General features: G+C 41.8%; 1 long non-coding RNA gene across 3 annotated transcripts; it reads left to right on the forward strand.

Moving 5' to 3' along the window:
- Positions 1–94: 94 nt before the first annotated feature.
- Positions 95–24,778, forward strand: LOC106737888 (uncharacterized). 3 transcript variants are annotated; one of them, XR_009461156.1, is made up of 7 exons: positions 95–177; positions 285–1,100; positions 1,193–1,338; positions 3,357–3,449; positions 4,567–4,628; positions 7,197–7,365; positions 22,848–24,778. It is a non-coding gene; the product is annotated as an uncharacterized LOC106737888 (long non-coding RNA). The 3 variants fall into 3 exon arrangements; XR_009461155.1 differs by lacking the exon at positions 7,197–7,365; XR_001371556.3 differs by lacking the exon at positions 22,848–24,778 and having other exon boundaries at positions 7,197–10,214.
- The last annotated feature ends 323 nt before the right edge of the window (positions 24,779–25,101 follow it).

Consider the following 25,101-nt stretch of genomic DNA (forward strand, 5'->3'; position numbering starts at 1 on the left):
CAGTGCAGCGAACATGTAGAGCCGGGGGGTGAGCGGCCGAGACAAATCCCTTCCCCCTGAGCCTGCTTCACAACATCAACACGGCTGGGCCGGGCCGGGCCGGGCCGGGCCGAACCGGTTCCGAGGCGCACACCGCGCCGGGCCGCTGCCGCCGCCGCCGCCTCTCCCTCCGCGCGGGTGAGTGTGGGGGCGGGGGAGGGGGCAGCCTGGGGCCGGGAGTCGGTACCAAGCGGGGGGAGCGGAGGAGGAGGGGGAAGGATCCTGTGTGTCTCTCTCCCTCTCAGAACAAAATGCCGACCGGAAGTGCAGCTGCAGGAATGACTCCCTCCACCGGCGCCAAACACCAACAGCCTCCCCCTTCCCTCTGCTGCCGCCGCCGCCGCTGCTGCCTCCTCCTCGCTCGCTCGCTCGCGCAGGCAGCCAGGGAGGGAGGGAAGGAGGGAGCCCCGCTTCCGCCGCGCCGCTCCCCGCCCTGCCCCGCGCAGCGGCCGCCCCTGCCCTGGCCGCGGCTCCTCGCTGCGGGCGGCGGCCCCGTCCCCACCCCTGCTTCTGCCTCCGAGTTTCTCTTTCTTTTCCCCTTCCGAGCTGCTGCCTGGGAGTGGAGTCTGCGCCCGGGCCTGCGCCAGGAGGAAGACAGCCGGCGGCTCGTGAAGAGGAACCATTTGAGGGAGGATTTTTTCTTGGAGGACGACTTTCAGGGACTTGGAGAGGAGCCTGAGCGTGAATCCCCGAGGAAGGTCGTCTTCCCCCGCGCAGTGAGTGGAGCTGCCAGACCCGGGACACTTGCTGGATCTTAAATTCTCCTGTTTTTTCTTACGTGTTTTAAGAGGCTTGATGTCACCAGATCTGAAACGCCCGATGGTGAAAGTGGTCCTGGGTCAAGCGATTACTTGCCGAATTTGAATGATTTTTAAAACCAGCTTTCTTGAGCGAATACGGGAGAATTAAAAAAAAAAAAAATGATGCTGAGGTGAAGGGTCCTTCCTTGGGAGCTGAAAGGCTTGCTGGTAGATTTCCTGGAAGCCAGCACTGGGGCTGTGAAGGAAAGGTTGCAGAATGGGACTGCCCTAATCTGGAAGCTGCTCTGTTTTTCTCTTCAGGTAAAATGGGTTGTGAATGATCCCAGCCTGGCATGGCAGCCAAGGCTCCTTCCTATACGCATTAACCTCCTCCTTTTCTGCCATTCTTATAGTTCCTACCCAGCCTTCCTCGGGGAAACTCCATATAATCAGACTGGCATCTAGGATGTGTAAAGACTGCAGGACTGAGCCATGAAGACACCGAGCAGTTGGGCATATGGTGTTGTGCTTCTGTCAGCTCTGGATGGACCTCATTTCCGTAAGGGAGTTCTTAGAGAGCCATGCATTGGTCCTGCATCCATGCACTTGAATCCTGCCTGGCTTCTGTGTCATTTGTGTGTTCTGTGGCTACCACAGATTCAAATGCATCTCTTTAAATTAATAAAATGATCCAGTTCATAATGCTGGAGAGGAAAATGATGACTCAAAATCCATTCTAAGACTTTGTGTGCTTCTGGGTGCAGACTGAGAGAGATGTGATTAGAGAATATTGTGGTTTAGTTCCAAATATGCTAATTTTATATGAATAAATCTTTATGTACATTTTATAGACACGGTCAATTTAAGCCACATTTCTCTTGAAAACTTGTTGACTGCTATTATTAATTAAAAATAACATGTAATCCTGAGTTCTGTAAATACCCATGTGTTTAACCTCACTGTTCACTAGAGCTACTCATGCTAGCAGAATTAAGCATTTATAGACAAAGGGCCTAATAATGCTTTAATTAAAAGGTAAGAGGAGTAAACTCTTGCCCGTGCCTTCATTTGGTTTAGTTTATGAATGTAGCAGTCCTTCATATAGTTGCTTGTACACAGTTAATTCTGGGAATCCTTGTCTGTAGGCAAAATATGGAACTTGTTGATCCTTAGGCCCCAGGACTTCATATTGTTGCGCACACACATTCTTAGTGTAAGTCAGCTGAGATGTTGTTTTTGTAATTTTAAGCATGGAGAATCAGGGTGCATCAGCTTCCCCTCTTATTTATGCAGAATTTTTTGCGCAGGCAGAAAGAAAAGCAGGAATAAGGAAATCTGATTATAAAACCATAAATTTAGCACAAGGACGCAAGGCCAAGTGTAATACTTACCTCATTCTACTTTCTAACTTTGTATTACTGCAAGATTCAAGTTGATGGACTCTCTAAATGGTTTTACTAATTACCTTCATGATTAAATATTTAAAAAGAAAGTTATAGAATGGAATAAAGTGATTTGCACTAAATGCAACTTTCTTTTTCAGTATCATGTCTTTCCAACATAAAGTGTGGCTATCTAGTGTAAATGGCATGGTAATAAAATGCACCCCTGTGCCTCTGTTAGATTTCTATCATAAGCTTAACTAAGATTGAGACTGGCCCTTTTTTCATACTTCATCAGCCATGTTTAATCAATTAGTATTACTATTTAATCAGAGTATTACTTAGGAAAGCAGTCATTTTTATTTTATTATTATCTGTATCAGACAAGTTATAAATAATTTCATAGACATTTGGGCTGGAAGGGACCCCGGAGGATCATCGATTCCAGCCCCCTACATTTGAGGCAGTGGTTGCTTTGAAAGTTATGATATACAAAATTAAGCTCTTTAAATGAAAAATAACTTTTATAATTATCTACAGCAATTATTACTCTGTATTAACTTGTACAAAGTAAGATCCCTCACAATCCTGTAATCTGATACACACAAGCTAGATAACAATGACTCATTATCTCTATTTTGGGGCTCCATGTAGGCACAAGAATGAGGGTTCATGTACATATATACAAAACAATTCAATATGCAAAAATTCATCACACCTTACATGCATGATGTCCAAAAAGGAGAAAGATTATGGTATCATAGAAGTTCTAAAAACAAAATATTAGAAAATATGATAAACTAAAGGCTAGTTTACAGGTCTGAACCTTGTTCTTCCTGTAGGCCCCTGGCCTGCAAGTGAATCACAAGTTTGGGGAAATAATTTTATGCACAGAGCTGATAAGTTCATAACCTCATTCTACTCTCTTTGAAGTCAAGTGAAGGCAGTTAAGAATGTATGTTTTCCTCTAACTGTATTATTATCTTTGCTGTAAATCTAAACTATATGGAACATCAGTTAACTCTCATAATATTTCTTGTATTTTTCAAAGTGGACTGATACTTCAATATTTTTACAAAATAGTCAGAAACAAGAGATTATACACACAAGAAATAACATAGAGAAAATATTTCTTTCAAGGATAAAAGAAGAAAGCTTGAGTCATAAATGTTTTACTACTGTTTTTTACTACCAGGTGAAATAAACTTGCAAGAAGGATGTATAAAATTGTATCTATAAATCTACTATTCAGAAGCAGAGAACACTTTTTGGCCTCTTGGATTTTAGGGTAAGTCCCCAGATATTTAGTTTATGAAGCTGAATAATTAGTTACGGGCAATGTGCAGTCTGGCATTTAAAAATATCCAATATCCATGTTTTCATAGACTCTGATGTACACACTTATATTATCTGATTGCTTGTTAGATTGTTAATATTTATATTTCTCAATCTTTTCTATTTGTGCCTGGATAGGTTTTAGTATAATCAAGTTCCTCTCGTTTTAAGCTTTGCTTGCTGTACAACTTCCTATATAACTAACAGTTAAATATATATTTTAACTGTTAGCTATTTCTTATTTCTTTGTGGCCAGAATTTTTTAAGGATTGTCTATCATATAACTGTATATATAAAAGAGTCTTAAAAAATGGCTATACTTTAAAAAATGGCATTTTAAAAATTTTGTATGTATTTTTGGGAGATAAGTGTATATTGATACACTGTAAAGTGAGTCGCATAGGATCCTAAATTTAATGCATCAAACTTACTTAGATTTTGGTGTTAAGTCTTGGTTTCGACCATGAATAAGAGAGGAAACGATGAATGCTGTCTGCAAAAAATATAAATATAATATCATGTTTTCTGCATTGACTTTTATCCACAGGAGCAAATAATTGCACCATATAATTGATTCATTGGGGAATATTCAGCATTAGAAGTAAATAACCTTAAGATCAAGTTAAGTCTAAAGTGAAGCAGATAAAGAAAAAAAATGAAATAATTTGCAGCTTGTAAAATAAAATATTTGTATACCTATTTGTTTTGCATGTTTGCAACCTGAGGGTTACCATTTATTTTATCTGATGTGGGAAATGTGCATAAAATCCTATCCCATTGCAAATTTCCCTATACTTGTTCTTTGACATGATTCAGGAGTAGAAACTCTGATGTCATGGAACAATAATATTAGTTTTCTTTCCCTCTAAAGCAGTGAATCACAACCAGGATTCCTTGAGTTCCTTTCAGGGATGCTGCAGAGAGCCACACAAAATTAGCACTGTTAGGTGTGAAAACATGATTCACAAGATAAACCCAGACGCATCAAATAACGATCCATAATGTTAAAAATATTTTGAACTGTTAGCTTTCTATGCACCAGAAGAATTTCTTTTGTTATTGTTCCATAGTCAAAAAAGCAACTGAAAGTGAAGAACTGGCATTTTCCAAGGGGTGCCTACAGTCTAAAAAGGTGAGTACCACTTATACTCTGTTGGCTTGTTCTGTTTTCATAACCAAAAGTCAGACTCCAAATTGGTTCCAGCCTGTAGATATCCACAGACAGCTTGTTTGTACATAAAAGCATTCACAAAGTCAACACCTCCAACTAGCCAAGTGTCAGCCTTCTGAGTGGGCTTCAACAACAGCCCAGGTAGAACATATTAAAGTAATCTAATATTGGGGTCATAAAGGCATGGGCAATGGTAGCAGGGCCCATAACAGGGATAAGTGTTCATACTAATCTTACAAGATGCAGATGAAAAAAAGAGTGTTTTGCTACTTGATGGAAATTTGAAATCTAAAAAAAAAAAAAAGAGGATTTAAAGGCATGGTCTTTTCTATGAATGTGCTGAATCATACATAGTTCAGCACTTACCTCTTAGGCTAGGGACAGAAATTATCCATAAACAGATAAAACCGATTCAAATCTGTAACAGAAGTTTAGTGCACATAAACCACTTTCAAGGTGGCCAAAACTGGTTTAAGATAAACCTGGATGGATATAGTATCAGACTTAACTGATTTAGGTCAAATCAGTTTATTGAACTTCTGTCCCAGATCCCCTCCAGATTCAAGTTAACTCACAGTCTCCCATCATCCCAGGATGCTTTGCACCTCCCACCCCCACCTTACAGGGTGGGCAGAGTAGGCTTGGCCCAAGCTGTCTGTTCTGGCCAAGCAGAGAGGTGTGGCTGTCTTCTGGCCTGAGCCACTGCTGGCATATGGCTACATTTCCACAATCAAAAGTGAATGGCTGTTCACTTGCTCATCAGTTCAGTCTACACATCTTAGATTAACCTGTGAAAATTGAATTGATTTACCCTTGGGCTTTTTGACTATATGTCCATAGCCTTAGGAACTGAGTTCCAGATGTCACTTCCTTGTCAGAATTTTTCCTGGGCAGGCATTGTGAAGCTACATGCTGTCTGTGTTTGATGGTAAAGACACAGAACTCCGCATCAGTTGTATATCAAAAAAGAAGGAAAGAGTTTCAAGTCCTATGGACATTATTAGCCCATGAGAGAAATCTTAAATCCCATCAGTGGGTATTTATGAGAGGTAAGGACAAAAGCATTCAAGCAATTTTCTTTATTTTGTCACAGTGTGCAGGTGAATCAACACAACTTAATGATCAAGGATTTGTAGAATCAGGACGGATATTTGACTTCTGATCATTGTCAAAAAAAGATGGAAGTCAGCAAAATCAGTGGGTCTCCCTAGCCTGAAAATTACACTGATAATGATCAATAAAATCTGAGTACTCAAGGCCATGGTTCTATTGCCTAGCTAAAGCTTTCTTAATAATAAACTTTTCAGCAAAAAGAAGTTTCAAAATGGCAATGACGGCTTTAATTGCCCACAGATAGAAAAATTCATGAGTATGAAATACTTTATTTTGTAGGGAGGTGTTAACTAAATCAAACAAGAGACTCGATGGGCATTTTTACATATCTATGCATTGTAGTGCCGGGCGCTTTGGAAAGTGCCCAGCGCTGTGACACACGCAGTTGTATAAACAGCAAAATGCACATCAGCATTGAGACAATGGCAGCAGCTCGCTTTTGAACTAAAACACTTTAGAGGTGCTTTAGTTCAAAACCTCACTGCCACTATTTTCTGCATGCTGATGCGTATTTCAGCACTTATACAACTGCATACTTATACAATGCAGTGCAGTTTGCCTCAGCTTGTGTGTGGAGCAGACTTGATTAATTGCTTGATTAATTGCCCAATGTCTCAATATAGAGATCACCTAGGACTGAGGGGAAACAAAAATTGGTGTGTTGTTCTCTGTTGTGAAAAATTGCATTCCATATTTCATTTTTTTTTTTTTATTGAAGCAAACCAGCCCTTATTGATTTAGTCAGTATTTTGGCTGAGAAAGCTGGTTTGATTTTTAGCTATTAATGAATAGAACATTCTTAGTTTATGCAGAGGTCTATCCTACTTAGTAGCTTAAACCAAACTTGTATTCAAGATTGTTGACTCTCTTTTCTTTTGGATATGAACTAATGGAGAGGTGATAGTTAAAACAGAAATGGAAAATACTCATTGTGCAATTTAATAGAGTAAGCAGTAATAGTTTTTGTAAGATTCCTTTGCATAATAACTGCAACATTCACATTTCATTAATAAAGAATTTTGAATATACTTTCCTCTAAAAATAGTGAAAAATAAAGGAGAAAGCAAGAAAGAAAAACATAAATAAAAGTACTTTAAAGCATATTTCCATAAAGCTGCAGAACATTTCTTACAAGGTTTTTATAAGGACTTCCTTCCAGATTCCATGAAGTAATTGTACACAGATTTATGATCTGAATCTCAGTAGGACTAAGGACAGAAAGATCAATCCTGCCAGAACTTCAACCAGGCCTCAAAAGATACACAGGTACTTGGATAGTAAGCCTAGAGGTAGTGTTAACTTGTCACAGATTTCACATCTTAGAGACTGATTCCAAACTGCACATTCTGAGGCACAGAACTTGAGAAATTGGGAATTAATAACTGGTTTCTCTTTTTTTTCTCATCTTTTTCATAGGGATAGTAAGAGATTTGGAGAATTAGACAGTAAACAGGGAAACTGAAGAAGTAAATTTAGCACTTTTTGTGCTCTGTGTGCTTCTGCAGTACTTCTTTCCTGAAGTGCATACTGGACCATTTAATGAGTGTCTACTTTTGAGACTACAGCATGGCAACAGGGAAGAAATGTAAGATAAAAGTTACTCTCAATTATATCTCCTTTGGACAGAAACAAAGTAGGGAAGAAACATACTGGTAGTTCTGGTGTGTAAACATAGGATTAAAAAGGCCATCACGAGGAACCACGTGTGTGAAGGATCTACAAAATTATCCACTCTGACCGGTCTCTCTCACTTCATCCACAAAGACCATATGGAGAAAAAAAATAGGGTCCTACTTAATTTATAGTTTCACAGATTTTGCAGAAACCTCAAAATCCAGAATTGTCTGTGAAGTCTGCAAAATCAACAACAACAACAACAAAACTTAAAAAAACTTAATAAAATGTTGGCTCCCTAGTGGGAGCCAGCAGTCTTTGCAGCCAGGAGTGGAAAGTGCCAGCTGACAAGGCAGCATGAAGAGCAGCAGACAAGATGGCAGCTGATCCCTCATCCTTCTTCCCCCTGCCAGGCCCTTTCCACCCATCAGCACCAGGGAGCAGGGTTACATGAAGGGCAGCCAGCAATCAAGAAGGTGGCTGCCTCCTAATCCCTCCTTCCCCCTGGGGGCTTCTGTGATGATCAGCACTGAGGGGTGGGGCAGGGCCTCTCAGTCTGCGCCAAGGGGCATGGCCACCACTAAATGACTGTGATGTTAGAACTTTACACCGCAATCAACCTACAAAAACTGGTAAATCCCCCTGTAATTTAGGTAAATCCCTAAAAACAAAACAAAAAACCCCCCAAAAAACAAACAAACAAAAAACCTTCACCATGTAGAGGGCAGTGAAAATGGTTTGAGGGGTTAGGGCACATGATTTATGAAGAGAGGCTGAGGGAACTGAGCTCATTTAGTCTGGAGAAGTGAAGACTGAGGGGGGATTTAAAAGCAGCCTCCAACTACTTGAAGGGGGGATCCAAAGAGGATGGAGCCAGACTGTTCTCAGTGGTGGCAGATAACAGAGCAAAGAGCAACAATCTTAAATTGCTGTAAGGAATGTTTAGTCTAGATATTAGGAAAATCTTTCTCAAGAGAAGTATAGTGAAGCAGAGGGGTTGTGTAATCTCCATCCTTGGAGGTTTTTAAGACCTGGCTAGACAAAGCCTTGGCTGGGATGATCTAGTTGGGGATGAACCTGCTTTGAGTGGGAGGTTGGACTAGATGACCTCCCGAGGTCCCTTCCAACCCTAATTTTCTGTCATTTTATGCCATGGAAAGAGCAGGGAAACAAGGGCACTACCAATGCCTGCCACTGCTGTGGCAGGGAATTTGTTATAATAATATGTGCTAATCCTAATCCTAGGAAGAAAACTATAACCTATGCCACAGAGAAAGTGGGGGGAGACTTTACCAATCTGATCTGGGACTCTGATCTCACATTTGTGTGTAGACTTATCTACATACATGTATAGACTGGGAATAAAATTATTTCTTGATCCCAATCTGGTTATCATTTTTATTGTAAATGTATTAACTGTTCAGCTATATTTCTAAGTACCAAAAGAAAGCATCAGTGTACTCTAATGGTGGCGAGTGTTTCAGAGGAAAGGAAGAAAAGTAAAAAATAGTATGAAGTATTGGAGGGCAGGGGAGAGGGAAGAGAAAATCTTCCTGACAGAAGCTCTTACAAGCAAAAGCCCTAAAGCATGGAACTGGACACTTCTCAAATAGAGCTCAAATTTTATTTCTATGAATCTACATACCACATGCTGATTATTGCTACAAGAACACCCTTATCCTATCATACTATCCCATCTTGAATCGATTCAGATTTCTTGCTTCCACTGCTTTGTTTGGAAGATTGTTTTAAAACTTGACTACTCTGATTATTAGAAATCTTGTAATTTCCAGTCAAAACATGCTTGTGATCAGTTTGTGCCTTGTGCTGATACTGTTCTTAAATAGTTCTTTTGACTTCCTGATATACCTTATAAATGTATTTATAAAAAAAATTGTATCACCTCTCAGTCTTTGCTTTGCTCAGCTAAACAAGTGATGTTTTTTCCTCCTATGAGAAGTTCTCCATTCCCCTCACCATCCTGTTAATCCTTCTATGTTCCTGTTTCCATTTAAATTCACCTTTTTGAGTATAGATGACTAAAACTACACAGTATCCTAAATGGGGTCTTGCTCATGCCTTGTCTCTACTAAAAATACAACACTCAATACACAATAAAATTGCCCTTTTCCGGGCAGTATCATGCCTGGTTTATGGTCACCCTATACCCAGATCCCTCTTTACTATTAACTGTAGTCTATGAACCCTCATTTTATAGCAAAAGGTCCTGATATTAGTTCTTAAGTGTATGACTTTACACTTCATACTATTAAACCATTTTAGCCAAACAAGGCACATCTCTATGTACAATTAATGTGAAGCAATACACTCCAGAGTTTATTGGTCCTTGGTGCACCGTGTGAACATATGCCCATATCAACATATTCAATATCCATCTTTTATATCTCATTTGATTATATTTTCCCAAGCATTTTTGGAGAGATTCCTTCTCAACTGATCCTAAAGGTAGAGGCTGAGGCATAAAAGCCCTCAGTTGCCATCTTTTTGTTTGTCCCTACTCATTGGTAACTGAAAAAAGATCCTGCAGAATCCAAAGTTCTACTAATTTACTTTAAAGGGTCATCATCCCTTAAGGTTTTCTCTAAAACCCACTGTTTTGCTGCTCTTCTGGCCTCTAAAAAAGTCAAATGCTCAAAGAGGTAAAAGAGAATGTTGCATATACTCTTCAAGGAGAGTGGTGGACGTAAATGACAATGCTTCATGTATATGCCATATCAATTATGTTTTGTGTTGGTAGAGGTGACAGAACAAATGTATTTGTTTGAATAATGTTTTGGTTATAAAGTCAGTTAACTAGGAGATATTGTTAAGTCAGTCAGTCAGTCATGGTATCACCAAAATTGGTTCAATGAGAGTGGTGCCAAAATCCAAGCCCTTCTCGACCAGAAGAAAAGGGCTCATTTTGCTTGGCAAGATGACACCTCAACTCAGCAGAAGAAGAAAATGTATCAGCTGCTCAAAACTGAAGCTCAAAGGAGGATCTGGAAAATGAAAAATCAGTGGTGGCAAGCAAGATAAAGCCAAAGAGATCCAGCTCTGTGCTGAGAAACATGACATGCATTTTTGTTCTAGGTAACGTAAAACATCTATGGCCCAACCTCCCATCACTTTTCTGTGATTGCAGGATGGCTCAGTGCTCCTCAAACGCAAAGAATTTATCCAAGTTGGATGGAAAAAGCACTTTGAGGCACTCCTGAACTGTGAGTCGACTATAGTGGATACCACCATCAAGTCTACCTCCAACACCTCGAAAGAGGGTCCTTTGCCAACCCTCCAGTCCTAGAAGTCTGACATGCCATCAAGTAAACCAAGAACAGCAAAGCTACTGAACCAAATGGCAAATCTGCTGAAATCTACCAGGCTGGCAGTGAGGAACTGGTACTAAGACCACAAATTTATTCTCTATATTAGCAACAATTAAGAGATTCCTTGGACCTGAAGAATGCCAACACTGTGATTTATCTTCAAGAAAGGAGATAAGTCCATGGGCATTTATATACATACCTTTTAGTTCTCGGATGCACCAGAGATCCACTGCTTCAGAGAAGACTTAATCAAGTCTACTCTGCACTGGTGCTGACATGCACCGCGCTGCGCCACTTGCAGTTGTATAAGTGGCAAAATGTGCATCAGTGCAGAGAAAATGGCAGTGGTGTACTTTTGAACTAAAGCACCTCTGAGGCGTTTTCATTCAAAAGTGCACCACTGCCGTTTTCTTCACACTGACATGCATTTTGCTGCCTATACAACTGCAGGTGTTGCAGCGCCAGGCGCTTTTCAAAGGCGCTTGCACATGTAAAAATGCCCTGTGTAGAAACTATGGAGGTATCACCTTCCTGTCCACAACAAGGAAAATCCTTGCCTGCATCCTCCTGAACCATCTTCTACCTGTTGCTGAGGAAGCCCTGCCAGAATCTCAGCGTGGTTTCAGACCATCTTGTGAGGCAACTGACATGATGTTTGGTGCCCGCCATGTCCAAGAAAAGTGTCAGGAACAGCATGAGGACCTTCATATGGCCTTCATTGACCTCACTACAGCCTTTGATTCCATCAAGTTCAAATCTTGTGGAAAGTACTGGCCAGATTTAGATGTCCTGAAAAGTACATTAAGGTCCTGAGGCTTCTTCACAACTAGATGACTACAACTATCCTATTTAGTGGATCAGAGACATATTTGTTTGTCATCTGACCTGGGGTCAAGCAAAAATGCATCATCACCCCAACTCTGTTCTCCATTTTTTTGACACTTATCTTTGTTCCCATTAAGGACCCACCTTCCTTCTGGAATTGACATAGCATACCAAATGGATGGAGGGCTCTTCAATTTGGGATATTTTCAGCCAAAGACCAAAGTACTCAAAACAGTCATCCTTGACCTTCAGTACACTGACAGCTGTGCCATCCTTGAAACCATTCAGACTGTGCTAGATCTTTTTGGAGAAGCCTACTGAACTTTGGGCCTCTCTCAACACTGAGAAGACTAAAGTGCTCTATCAGCCTGTCCAAGCCATGAATGTGCCCCCTTCTCCCCAAATTGCCATTGAGGGAAAGATTCTGGAGGTAGTTGAGAATTTCCCTTACCTTGGTAGCCACCTCTCAGAGAATGAACATTGATGAGGAGATCCAGCACAGTATCTGATGCCACAAGTGCTTCTTTTGGGAAATTGCTTCAGTATGTCTTTATTCATCATGATCTCCAGAAAGACACCAAGATTCAGGTCTACAATGCAGTTATCATTCCCACTCTTCTCTGTGGATATGAAACATGGGTAACATACTCTCCTCATCTCAAGGGCCTGGAGAGGTATCACCAATGATGCCTCCAGAAAATCCTCCACATCAAATGAAAAGATAACTGCACAAATGCCAGAATCCTTACTGAAGCCAACGTTACAAGTATTGAATCAGTTATTCTCAAGGAACAACTTCGCTGGACGAGACATTGTGTGTAAATTCCCAACTCCCAAAACAAGCGCTCTGTTCCCAGCTTGGTAACAGCATGAGATCTTGCAGTGGCCAGAAGAAATGCTATAAGGACACATTGAAGGTATTAGGGCTGTGCGAAATTTCACTGGCTGTTTTGTTTTGATGCTGTTTCAACTCGCTTCAAGCTCAAAACAGCAAAATGGAAATGAAATAGAGGACTTTGAAACAGCAGCCTCGAAATGAAATGAGGGCAGGCAAAACGTTTTGAAAATTTCGAAGCTGGGCTTGCTTGCAGCTAAAGAGAAACTAAGGAGAGGGAGAAGGACTGCTCTCATATTGACGTGTAGCTGGCCAGTGACTGTGATCCTTCCCTGAGGTCCCTTCCAATCCCACTGCTCTCAGGGAGGGATGGAAAAACAGCATAAAAAGTACTGTTTGAACTGAGCTTTCTCTGTGCTATCACACTTACAAATGACACTTACAAAGACTGAGGGGGGCCTTGTGACCGTCTATAAACTCACTAGGGGGGGACCTTGTTTCCCCTAGCGCCCCCTGGGATAACAAGGAATAACGGCCACAAGTTGTTGGAGAGTAGGTTTAGATTAGACATCTGTAGGAACTACTTCACAGTTAGGGCGGCTAGGATCTGGAACCAACTTCCAAGGAAAGTGGTGCTGGCTCCTACCCTGGGGGTCTTTAAGAATTGGCTCGATGCCTACCTGGCCGGGGTCACTTGAGCCCAGTTTCCCTCGTGTCCAGGCAGGCAGTCGGACTTGAAGATCTACAAGGTCCCTTCCGACCTTACTTCTATGATTCTATGACACAAGTTTTGCTCTGAACAGTTTGAGGTGCAGTTTCCCAGAAATGCCTGTACCCATCTCCTTGAAACTTGACAGGCTTCATGGCCTCAACAGGGGCTACCATGCCTGCAGTTTTCACCCCACTGTGCCTTAACACACGCACACAATCGCACGTCATGAGTTTTGCTTGTCAGCAGCCTGAGATGCAGTTTCCCAGGAACCCCTGCACCTATCTCCTTGAAACTGGCAGGATTCATGGCCTTAGCAGGAGCTACGAAGCCTGCAAGTTTCATTTGACTCAGGCAAGAAATGACAAAGTTATAGGCAGCTTTGTGCTTCCCCATTATAGCCTATGGACAAAACATTGAAACAGCGTCAAAACAGTGAAACAGTTGTGATGAAACAAAACAGAATAGTGCTTTTGAAATTAAATGAAACTCAAAACAAAACACCATCCTGTCAAAATGGTGAAATAGCAGTCGAAACAAAACGGTGCTGTTTCGCACAGCCTTAGAAGGTATACCACAAGAAAACCGAGGCCAACATTAAAAGCTGGGATGAGCTGGCTGCCAACCAACTCCAGTGGTGCTGTAACCTCAACCAAGTGGCAGCCCATTTTGAGGTAAAGCATTTTGCCCTTGAAGCAGAGAAGAGAAACTGGAGAAAGGAAAAAGAGAGAAGTCCTAGCAATACGGCCGACTCTACCCTGCAAAAAGACCTATAACTTCTGTGGATGAGTCTTTGGCTCAAGGATTGGACTCTAAAGTCACCTCACAGCCTATCAATGAGCCTTAGTAGAGGTCATCCTTGAGTTGGGGGGCAACAGTTGTATAAATAAATAAAATAGATGATCTTATTTATTAGTGAAAATTTATTTTGAATCATAGTCACATTTGGGTTCTTTTTATAAAATTAAGTCATATTAAAGTTTTATATACAATTCAGAGCTGTGCTGCTACCCACCATGTCCACAGGTGGTGGATAGTGGAATGACCTTCAGGGAAGGTTAGCTGTGAAATAAGGAGGGGTTACTCTGATGAATAAGCAGTTGTGGACCAAGCAGCTGCAGCACCACTACAATATTGTGAGGTCAGCAGATGTCAATGGTTTCCCTCCGGAAAAACCACATATATCCTTTGATGGTACTGTGACATGGTAAGGTTGCCAGTATAATTAGCCTGACAAACCCCCAGCTATGGGTCTACAAGTCCTCAATGGCAGAACAGGCAGAAGAAGATGTTAGAATCTCAGTGGCTGGAAAGGCAAATGAAGGCTGCAGTGGAATAAGATCCTCAGTTGTCTTGGTCTTGCCATTGGATCAAAGTCCCCACTTGTCAAGAGCTGTGTGGAAGCTGATATGCAGTAGCTTCTCCATGATGTCCTCACAAGAAAATTGGAGGTTTGTGAGCTTAACTCCAAGACAGTCAGGTGGGTGAGAAACTGGCTGCAGGATAGAACCCAGAGAGTCATAGTGAATGGATTTGTCTCACCCTGACGAGAAGTGGCCAGTGGTGTCCCCCAGGGGTCAGTGTTCGGTCCAATGCTTTTCAACATCTTTATTAATGATTTAGATGTGGGGGTGAGGAGCTCACTGGCCAAGTTCACAGATGACACCAAGTTATGGGAAGCATGGTCATGCTTGAAGATAAGCTACAGACACAGACAGACCTAAAGAGGCTAGCAAGTTGGACAGATTAGAATCTGATTAAGTTCTATGTCAGGAAATGTATAGTGCTCCACCTGGGGATGTGCAACTCCCAATACGCCTACAGGCTTGGCGGGACCAAACTGACTAGCAGCACAAATGAAAGGGACCTGGGGGTAATAATAGGCCACAGTATGAATATGAGCTGGCAGTCCGATGCTGTAGCCAGTAGGGCAGATAATATCCTGGCATGCATCAATTGATGCATCTCCAGCAAAACCAAGGAGGTGATTCTTCTGCTCTACTCAGCACTGGTGAAACCACAGCTGGAGTATTGCATTCAGTTCTGGGCACCATACTTTAACAAGGACATGGACAAGCTTGAGCGAGTTCAAAGAAGGCCCACCCGTATGATGAGAGTCTTACACGGGAAGCCATACGAGGAACAGCTGAGGGATGTGGGACTCTCCAGCCTGAAGAAAAGAAGGCTGAGAGGGGACCTGGTAGCAGCTTACCACTATACGAGGGGAGTACATCAAGGGCTCGGTGAGCAACTGTTCACCAGGGCACTTGAGGGGAAAATTAGGAGTAATGGCCACAGACTCCTGGAAGACCGATTCAGGCTCAACGTTAAGAAAATCTTCTTCACTGTCAGAGTGTCCAGACTGTGGAATAAGTTCCCTCCAGAACTGGTGCAATCACCTACCCTGGAAATTTTCAAGAGGAAACTAGACAGTCACTTTGCTGGGATCGCCTGACTCCCGTTATCTTTCGTGCTTGGTTCAGAGGGCTGGACCCGATGATATTCCAAGGTCCCTTCCAGCCTTACGATCTATGAGTAAAAGAAGTCATGCACAGGCATTTTCCAGCTTTTCCAGCACATTCCTGAAGCCCTTTGGTGACTAGCTCGTAGTGACGGGAGCAGGACTATGAGGTTTGGAAGCTCCTACTTATGAAGTGGCACAAAGGTGGCAGTTACAAAAAGGTTGTCTAGCACTTGTCCAAGACGGGAGTATGATGTGGCAGCTGGAATTGTGACTGAGCAGCCCTCTTCAGAATCCACTCTGCTCACCCCATGTGGGGACGGAGCTAGAAAAGGTGCCATAAACATAGCCTGTCTAATACAGTATTCTGTATTTCTTCCTGAGTGGATAACTGTGTCTGATGGGATCACCCTTACTGCAGTTTAAAATGCCACCAAAGATGTATCATTATTTATGGGACCCGGAACATCAGGACCCTCATGAACAATCCAAATAGTGAATGTGCCGAGCACCACACTGCAATCATGGCCTAAGATCTCAGGTGACACAACATCGATGTAGCTGCAAGACCCAGCAAGCAGGATGAACTCATAAACCAACTCAGTGAGTTCCCTATTGGAATTAATGAGCACCTCATGATTCTTTGTCTGAAACTGCTGGAGAGCCAATGTGCCACTGTCATCAGTATGTATTCATTGACTCTTCACACTGCCAATGAAACCAAGGAGGAATTCAGTGCTAACCTTGACCAAGTCCTTTCTAAGATTCCAGAAGGAGACAGACTTACTCTTCTCAGTGATTTCAATGCCAGAGTTGGAAGGGACTCTAACCTCTGGAATGGCACCATTTGCAAAGAAGGAGTAGGAAATGTCAGATCTGATGGGATCTTCCTCTTGACCAAATGTGTGGAACATGGACTCACCATCACCAACACCCTGTTCCACTAGAAAAACAGGTAGAAGATATGATGACAATGTACACATTGGCACATGATTGACTATGTCATTGTCTGTGTCTGGGATCACAAAGATGTCTGTATCACCCAAGCTATGCTAGAAGCTAATGATTGCTGGACTGATCACCAACTCATCTGCTTGATTATGTCACTCAAACTGGCTCCCAGTGACAGCTGTAGCAGAAGCAATGCCAACAGAAGATCTACATTGAAGGACTCAAGGACCCAAACAAACAAGACCTCTTCCACCAGTACCTCAACAAAAACCTGATGAATTCCAATAAATAACAATTGGAGAATGTCAGCAGTGTGTGGGGTGCCCTCAAAGCTACTGTCATCAGTACCTGTGAAGAGACGCTTGGATTCTCTGCCAGGAAACATCAAGACTGGTTTCATGAGAATGACCAAGATATCTAAGAGTTGATCAACTGCAAGTGCAAAGCCTTTTGTGCTTGGCAAAACAACACCAAATCCAAGCAAAAGAAACTGAATCTCCAACAAGCCAAGACAGAAGTCCAAAGGAGGACCTGGGATATGAAGAACAAATGGTGGGAAGTCAAAGCTGAAGATGTCCTCCTGGAATTTCAGTGTGGGTTTAGGGCAGGGGTGGGCAATTATTTGGGCCTGAGGGCCACATAGGCTGTTTTGGTAAACTGTTGTGGGCCTGGTCAGCACCCTCCAAACTTCCTATGTTGAATAGGGCCCTGGACAGCAGTGTTCAGAAGCGGGAGGGGCATGCAAGGTGGGGAAGAGCTTAAAAAAAAAGCCCCACACTCACTGGATGCAGGAGCGGTGATAGGGCTTCTGGGCACTTTTGGCAGAGCCCCCCTGCACAGCATGGGGCAGTGTGGGGCAGCAGGGATCACCCCCCCCACCTGGCACCCACACGGCAACTGCCCCATAGCACAGGTGCAGTGTGGCTCAGTAAGGTGTTGCTTGGGAGCTGGGGCCACTGGGGCTGAGCGGTGCCAGGCTCTGGGTAACCGTTGGAGCTGCCGCAGCTCCCAGACAGTTCACAGCACCCTGCCACGCTACACTGCACCTGCGCAATGCAGGGGCCGTACCTGCTGCCCTCCATTACCCCACTTCACATGGGGGGCCTCTGCCACGAGCACCCAGAGGCCCCAAACACCACTCCTGCACCCAGTGAGTGCGGGCCTTTTTTTTTTTTTTAATCTGCACTCACCGGCGGCAGCAGCAGTGATTGGGGCCTCTGGGCACTCATGGCAGAACCCCCCCTCACGCAGTGTTGGGCAGCGGGGATCGCCCCCCCCACCCACTTGGCACCTGCACAGCAGCTGTTGCATTGCATGGGTGCAGTGCAGCTCAGCAGGGCGCTGCACTGCCTGGGAGCTGGAGCAGCTTCATATGTCTAGCCCCAGATGCCCCAGCTACCAGGCAGTGCATGGCGCCCTGCTGAGCTACGCTGCACCCGTGCCATGGGGCAGCTGCCACACAGGTGCCAGGTGGGGGGGGGATCCCCACTGCCCCATCCTGCGTGGGGGGGGAGGGGCTCTGTCATGAGCACCTGAAGGCCCCAATTGCCACTCTTGCAGCCAGTGAGTGCAGGGCTTTTTTGTTTTCTTTTTTAAAGTGCCAGGACTAGGCTGGGGTCTGCTGGGCAGGGGATGGGGCTGGGCAGGGCAGCCATGGGGGCTTCTCCCATAGCTTCACCTGCCCGGGGTGAGGCAGGAACAGCCAGAGTCGCTGTGAGAGAACCTGCAGCTGACCGGCTGTGCCTGCCTCTCCCTGGCCAATCCAAATCACCGAATCTCTCTAAATCAGTGCTGAATCTTCTGAAGCAGATTTAGCCGAATCGATTTGGGACAGTGATCCGAATCTCCAAATCGAATCACTGTCGTCCAAATCGGCTGAATCCAAATCGAATACTTCCCTTTTCGCACAGGCCTAATCCCCACCTTTTGTATGGTGCTGAGATGTGGACAGTGTACAGGAGACATCCAAAGTTATTGGAGAAGTACCATCAATGCTGTCTACAGAAGATCCTCTGGATCCAGTGGGAAGACAGATGCATCAGCGTTAGTGTCTTACTGCAAGCTAACATGAGTATTGAGGTAAAGATCATCTGATATCAATTTCGTTGGGCCAGCTATGGCGTCTAGATGTCTAACTTCAGATTCCCAAAGCAAGTTATATTTTCCCAGTTCAGCCAAGGCATACACTCAAGAGGAGAGCAGAAAATGCACTTTAGGGATGTCTTCAAGACTGACTTAAAAACATGTAACATCTATGTTAACTTGCGGGAGACTATCACCCAGGACTGCCCCAAATGGAGGAAGAGTCTGTGGCAGGGATCTCAGTATTTTGAAACCTCACGACAACAGGAGATAGAAAAGCATGAGGCAGAAGCAGCATGTCGCAGACTAAATCAAGAATCCAGCACCACCCACTGCACACAGAAATACACAGTAGAGTCTGTTGATCCCAGAGAGGCCTCATCAGCTGTCTTTGGACACACAGATAAGACCATCGTGGAAGACAACTATCCTCTACTGTGAGGGACTGCCGAAGAAGACAATTCAGACAAAAATACTAAATATCTATAGACTTATTATACCTGAAAATATTTTAAATCAGATATACCCAGTCTTTCCCTCTGCAGAATATTTTCAGACCTAGGTTCAAAAGTTTTTGTTTAAATTTGTATTTCTTGAGACTTTGTTTCAAAGGCTTTGACCCAATCCTATTTCACCTTTTAGGCACTGAAGCAGTACTTAGGCACTACAATTAAACTAATCAAGTCCCTGGGATCAAGTATTGCAACACATTCAATTTAGCCTCCACATTAAATCACAAAAAAACAGGGAGAAGAAGGTTCCACATACCATTTGCTGTAACAATTTTTCAGAGGTTTATGCAGAGTAGAATAGGATTGCATGTAGGCCCATGGAATGCTGATGTGGAAAAAAAAAACAGCACTTTTTTTTCATCTCAGTGCACCCATGTGCCAAGCACAGTACATGTCCAGAAGAAGCATCATGTCAGTTTGACCTGGCTAATCCAATGTCTGTATAGATCACACACTTTGACAGGGCTTTTTTGGTGCTTTTATCTAATAGCTGATTGAATCAATTATTAGACAAAAGCGCCAAAAAGCCCCACTGAAACACGCAATCTATACAGATGTTGGGTGAGCTAAGTCAAACAGATGCAATGCCTCTGCTGGGTATGTGCTATGCTTGGTGCGTAGGTGCGCCAAGCTGGAAGTAAAGTGTTTTGTTTTCTGGGTTTTTTTCATGTCTGTAAGCATTATGTATATGTGAAATAGGATTTGGGCCTTTATTTTGTTTGTTTGTTTGCTTTTTGATTGTTTATAAAGTAACTAATTCATTATTTTCAATATAATAATTTATTCTAGGCTTCTACAAAATTCTCAGAACCACTGCAATTATTGTTGGATTAGGGGACATCCAACAATATTCTTCTCAATTCCCAACAATTCTTAGGAAGAGCTTTGCCAGCTTCATATTAGGAAATAGAAACACTGCTCGTCTGTTTTGAGTTGCTTAGCTTCTACAAGAATGTAGTATTTTGTGTGAAGTTTTTCATTTATGCAAATATTTAACTGAAATGGTATGTGACTTTTTTCCAGAATCTGGTCCCAGTGACAATTAAAGTATAGCTTTCATGCTGCATTTCAGTTTTATATTCATATTATTAGGTTTCACCTCATGATTAGTCAAATGGTATTTCTTCAGGTTCATCTATTTGTTAACCCCACTTGAGCACAATTTGACTTGCTTGCTTATAGTCATGTAACTAGAGGTGCGTGAATGGGAAAACAGTTCCAGGCTCCATAGAGGAATGGCAGCTGCCGCTGCTGCCAAACCAGCAACTGCTGCCACCCAGGACATAACATTTCCTAGTTATGCCTCTGTGCTTATGTCATGTGAAACATTATCTTCCCTCATTTCCTCTGTCATGTGAGCATTCTGTTTCACATGACAGAGGAAATGAGGGAAGATAATAGCTCCAAAAAATGATAGAGGTGGCATAATCATCAGTGATGTCAAATGGGGGAGCCAGCTACCTATCAGTCCTTCTTTCAAAGAAGACAATGGCAGCTGCAATAGGGAAAGAAAAAGTAGAAAACGTCTGTTGCAAAACTTGATGGGTGTGGGAGGTTTTACAGGTTTTAATACTCACCTCAACTGAACTCTGAACTTCTTGAAATTCCTCCATCACTAATTTGAACTTTCTGCTACATTAAAACTGTAATTTGCATGTTTTTATTTTGCAGACTTTATAATTGTAGGGAGCTTGGCAAAGTTTATTTAAAAGAGAAAAGGTAATTATTTTAGTTTGGCAAGAGAATTTAAAAAAAAATGTGAAATGCTCTATATTCTTATACTGTTAATTATTAATATACAACCACAGCTCCATACTTACTAATTTTTGCCACTGTTGAGCAGTTGGATTGGGAAGCTCTTTACTTGTACAAATCATCTTAGATTGGTAAATACTGAGGTCCGAATATACATGTTATGGCTATAATGGAAGTCTTACCCATTGCTATGAACTCTTGCATAATGCAGCATTGTGGCTGACTCTCAGTTCCCAGCATGCAGTCTGAACATTCCAAATTTTGTTGAACATTCAAGATAAATCACATTTTGGATGCCCTAATCCCCAGTTCTCACTTGCAACACTTGCCACATCTTTTCCTCTTACAATCTTCCTTTCCATACTGCCATAAAAATACATTAATATTTTCCTTACCTTGATTCTTTCACCTTCTTCTCTTCTAAAACAAAAAGAGATACCTGCTATCAATTTTTTGCTCTTTACATTATATAATTTGCCCACTATCCTGATATTTCTTCTAAATCACATCTCTGTTTCATATAAACCTCAGTATCTGCGGGTTGCCAAGATACCTAAAAGGCAATAGAGAATTTTTCACGTTCAGTCTCAGAAAAAAAAATCTTATTTTAGTGCAGATGCAATCATAAATATATTTAAACATCTATGTGGTTATGATATTATAACTAACTTTCAGTTTTAGAAATGTCTTTCTTTTTTTCTTCAAAAATTATAAAATAAAAATATAAGTAAAAAGCCAAAAGTTTTAGTAAAAGTATATGTGCTAAGCAACAAGTTACTGCACCAATAATCTAAGTTTTCTCAGTGCATACGCATTCCTCTTTGGTTGCAAAATCACATTGGGGTCTTCTTGGTGGCTGTTTTGTGCATGTAGTAGAATCCAGGACAGGTTCTGAACTGATAGTTCTGGAGTCTAAAGTGATTATTTAACCACCAAACAAGTGGAGCAGGGGTACTGATGATGCAAGCTTTCCTATGCTTGCCAACGTATCTCAGATTTGGAGAAGTCAATGGTGAGATTGAGAAGAAATCCCAATCTCCTTTCAGCCTTTGGCCCCGCTGCATCCAGTGCTATCACCCTGAATACTAATTTTATAAACAGTAGGTATTTAGAAGAGAAGCTGTCAGATAAATGGACCTTCATATTCAAAATGTAGAAAAGCAGGAAACTGGGCCTTTCTTCCATGTACTTGCCATTTACTTCATCACCTCTATATGTATTCTTTTTGTTATGTTGTCAGTTTAACTGTAGATTTTAAAGCTTTTCAAAGCAAGAGACCCTGTCTTTTTATAGTTGTCTGCAAAGCATCATACCCATCTTTAATGTCAAATATCTAATAATATTTTTCCTGTGAAACCAAACAAGCCAGCTCTCCTGAGGCAATCCGCTCCTGTTAGTTACATCAGTAAGTTCACAACAATTTTGAGTGATCTGAGTTGCCCCACGCTCCGGGTGCAGATTGGCAGACAAATCCTCCCTTTCTTGGGCTCAGATTATTGCCTTGTGTTTCAGAGACATTATGCTATGTTCACTTAATAATAGAAAACAACATACACAAAGCTTTTACATATATAACAAAGGACGTACCTGGGCGTCTAAAACACTCCAAGAAATCAAGTGCAATTAAATGCCTGTAAGAAATATTAACAGGTCTAAAACTGAATCCTCAATATCTAAATTAGTCAAACTTCAATTCTACAAAAACTCACTTATCTGAAAACTGTTCATTCTCCTTGCAATTTTATGTGGGACTTCAATTAGCCAAGCCCATTAAAGCCCTGAAATTTAGCAGTTTGAGGTTTCCTACTGAAATTTTACTTCAGTCTATCAGATTAAATTGTTATTTACTCTTTTAAATGGCTTCCAGCAACTGAACGCTTGATTAAACAAAGTTGGGGGGAATCCCCTGAGATGGCCACTAGAAGTTCCTTTGTTATCCAAAATGGGGTTTATTCTAATTACACTGTGCCCTTTTCTCCACTTTTCTTAATCTTCAGGTAAATGAGGCCTGACTGGTATGGGCAGCCACTGCTGTAAGAGTGATTATGCTAAAAGGAGCTACTTCAAAAGGCTCAAACTAACGAGATGGCAAAAAGATGTCTTTTTCCTGGAACTGCTGCTGGAGGACTGACCCAACCCTGGCATGGAGCTCGCCTATAGGAGAGAAGAGTTCTTCACCCCTCACAGTTTTACCTCAGCTTCACTCATTTTAATGCACAAATGTCTTCCTCATGATTTATTACGATGATTAAACACTTTCCTGAAATTTTGTTTACAAATATTATACCAAATAATTGATGATATGTAAGAAATGCCACCACCCCCCGTTCCCATCTGGGTAATGGAACGATCCATTGGCTTCCTCAGACCGCAGCGCTCACCAGTTCCTGCCATACTAGACCCCCCGCTGCCTGATTATCACATCCCTGTATACCCTTCCCGTTCTTAAACACTCCTACAAAACATCTCTTTATAAATATTGGAAGCCTTTACAGTCTTAACATAATAAAAAGCAGGAGGGCAATTAATTATCATAGTTTTAAGATGGAACAATGGGATTAAATGGCATTGATTGTGCTTCTCCAACATATTTGTTTACATGCTGTTACAATTTTTTTCATTATTTCTAAGCACTGCAGATATACGTGGCGCTGGTCAAATCGTTAAAGTAAATTTAAAGAAAGTTTTGTGCGCAAAACTTTGCAGACATTAAACAGCATCATAACAATTGATTCTGTTTGTTATCGACTCTAACAAAATCTTTCCCTAGCTTCTTAGCACGTTTGTTAAAAATATGCTTTTATGCAGAAAAATGTATTCTGAACCATCCCTAAGTTAAAACCCTACTTTGATTCATTCAGTGCTGCTGCTCCATTCCTCTCTTTCTGCTTCATTTCAGAGGACAACGTAGTCCCATTCTTTCAAGGTCACTTCTTTTTTTCTTCTTCCCATCACCTGATGCTACTCTCAAGAGTCTTCAGTGATCTGACAATCAAAATCTAATGGCTTCTTCCCTGTTTTTGCCCTCTTCCTTCTCTTTGCTGGGTCTAACAGTGTAAGCAAGCCACATTTTCCTTCCTCCAGCTGCTGCTCTTCTTAGGTTCAAGAGGCTGGCCTCTTCGGAGTCTTTACCTGTCTTACCTGTCATATTTCTCTTTCAAAGTCTCCTTATACCAATATCTCTGTTGCCAAACTACACAGGTCCATCAGTGGGCCACTCTTATTGTATGCATCACTCGCTCCTTACCAGTCTTTTTTCTAGTTTCACACTAACCCGCAAGCTTGGGATATTATCACAAGTACTATATATGGAGAAACATCTAAATTTGTTCTAGGATAAAAGGGGTATGTAGTTTAGAGTCCAAGAATAATGGAAATTTAAGGCATATTGGGCACATTCTCTCAATAGCGAGCATTGTACCAACTAGAATTTTAGGAAAAATTGTACCTATGGTAGGCTTTCCAAAATCATGGTAAGACTGTATGAGCACCGGTAAGCAGCAGGTCTTAGTCTTCGGAGGTCAAGAAAATCACAGGTAAAGGTATCTTAAATGGTGCTTTACACTTTGCAGATCTTTAATGGTGTTTTACACCTTGCAAATCCTTGCATCACATTTCCTAAAAACAAATTATGTTCCAACATTTATTAATGTTTTATGAACCCTTGTCATTTGAAAAATGTTATTCATGTTTGGTGTATATATTTACATTGGGGCCAAGTTTTTTATTTAGAAATATCTTCATTAATTCAAGTGTGCACAATACAATTGCAACCACAACCCTTAAAAGAGAAAAAGATAAATTATTTTGCAAAACAATAAGCTGCAAAATTGTGTTTAACATAATGCATATGAGAAATGTCTGCTGCTTTTACTTTGCAAACTTGTACAAGAATAATAAATGGAAATAAAATATGGTGTCCACTCTATTTTGTTGTCTGCATCATCACCTCAAAATTCATATTTAGATAATCCTAGTGGAGAGCAGTGAAAACAGTTGGCCTCCTGAATATTTCCCCTTTGTCCCTGTTCCATGTGTGGGATGAAAAAAGAGTGTGCTGTACTCATCATTCTCCCATTTTGTCTCTGGTGAATCTGCTGAAGAGGAGATATGACCTATTGTACAGAACCTCTATAAGACACACCAGAAACATATTTAAGTTATTATTAGAACAAAAGTTAGAACAATTCACTGATGTAAAGGAAACTCAACAGGTAAATAAATCAGCATAGACATGGATGTTTGAAGAGA

This window comes from Alligator mississippiensis, chromosome 3 (assembly GCF_030867095.1).
Source record: "Alligator mississippiensis isolate rAllMis1 chromosome 3, rAllMis1, whole genome shotgun sequence".
NCBI lineage: Eukaryota > Metazoa > Chordata > Crocodylia > Alligatoridae > Alligator > Alligator mississippiensis.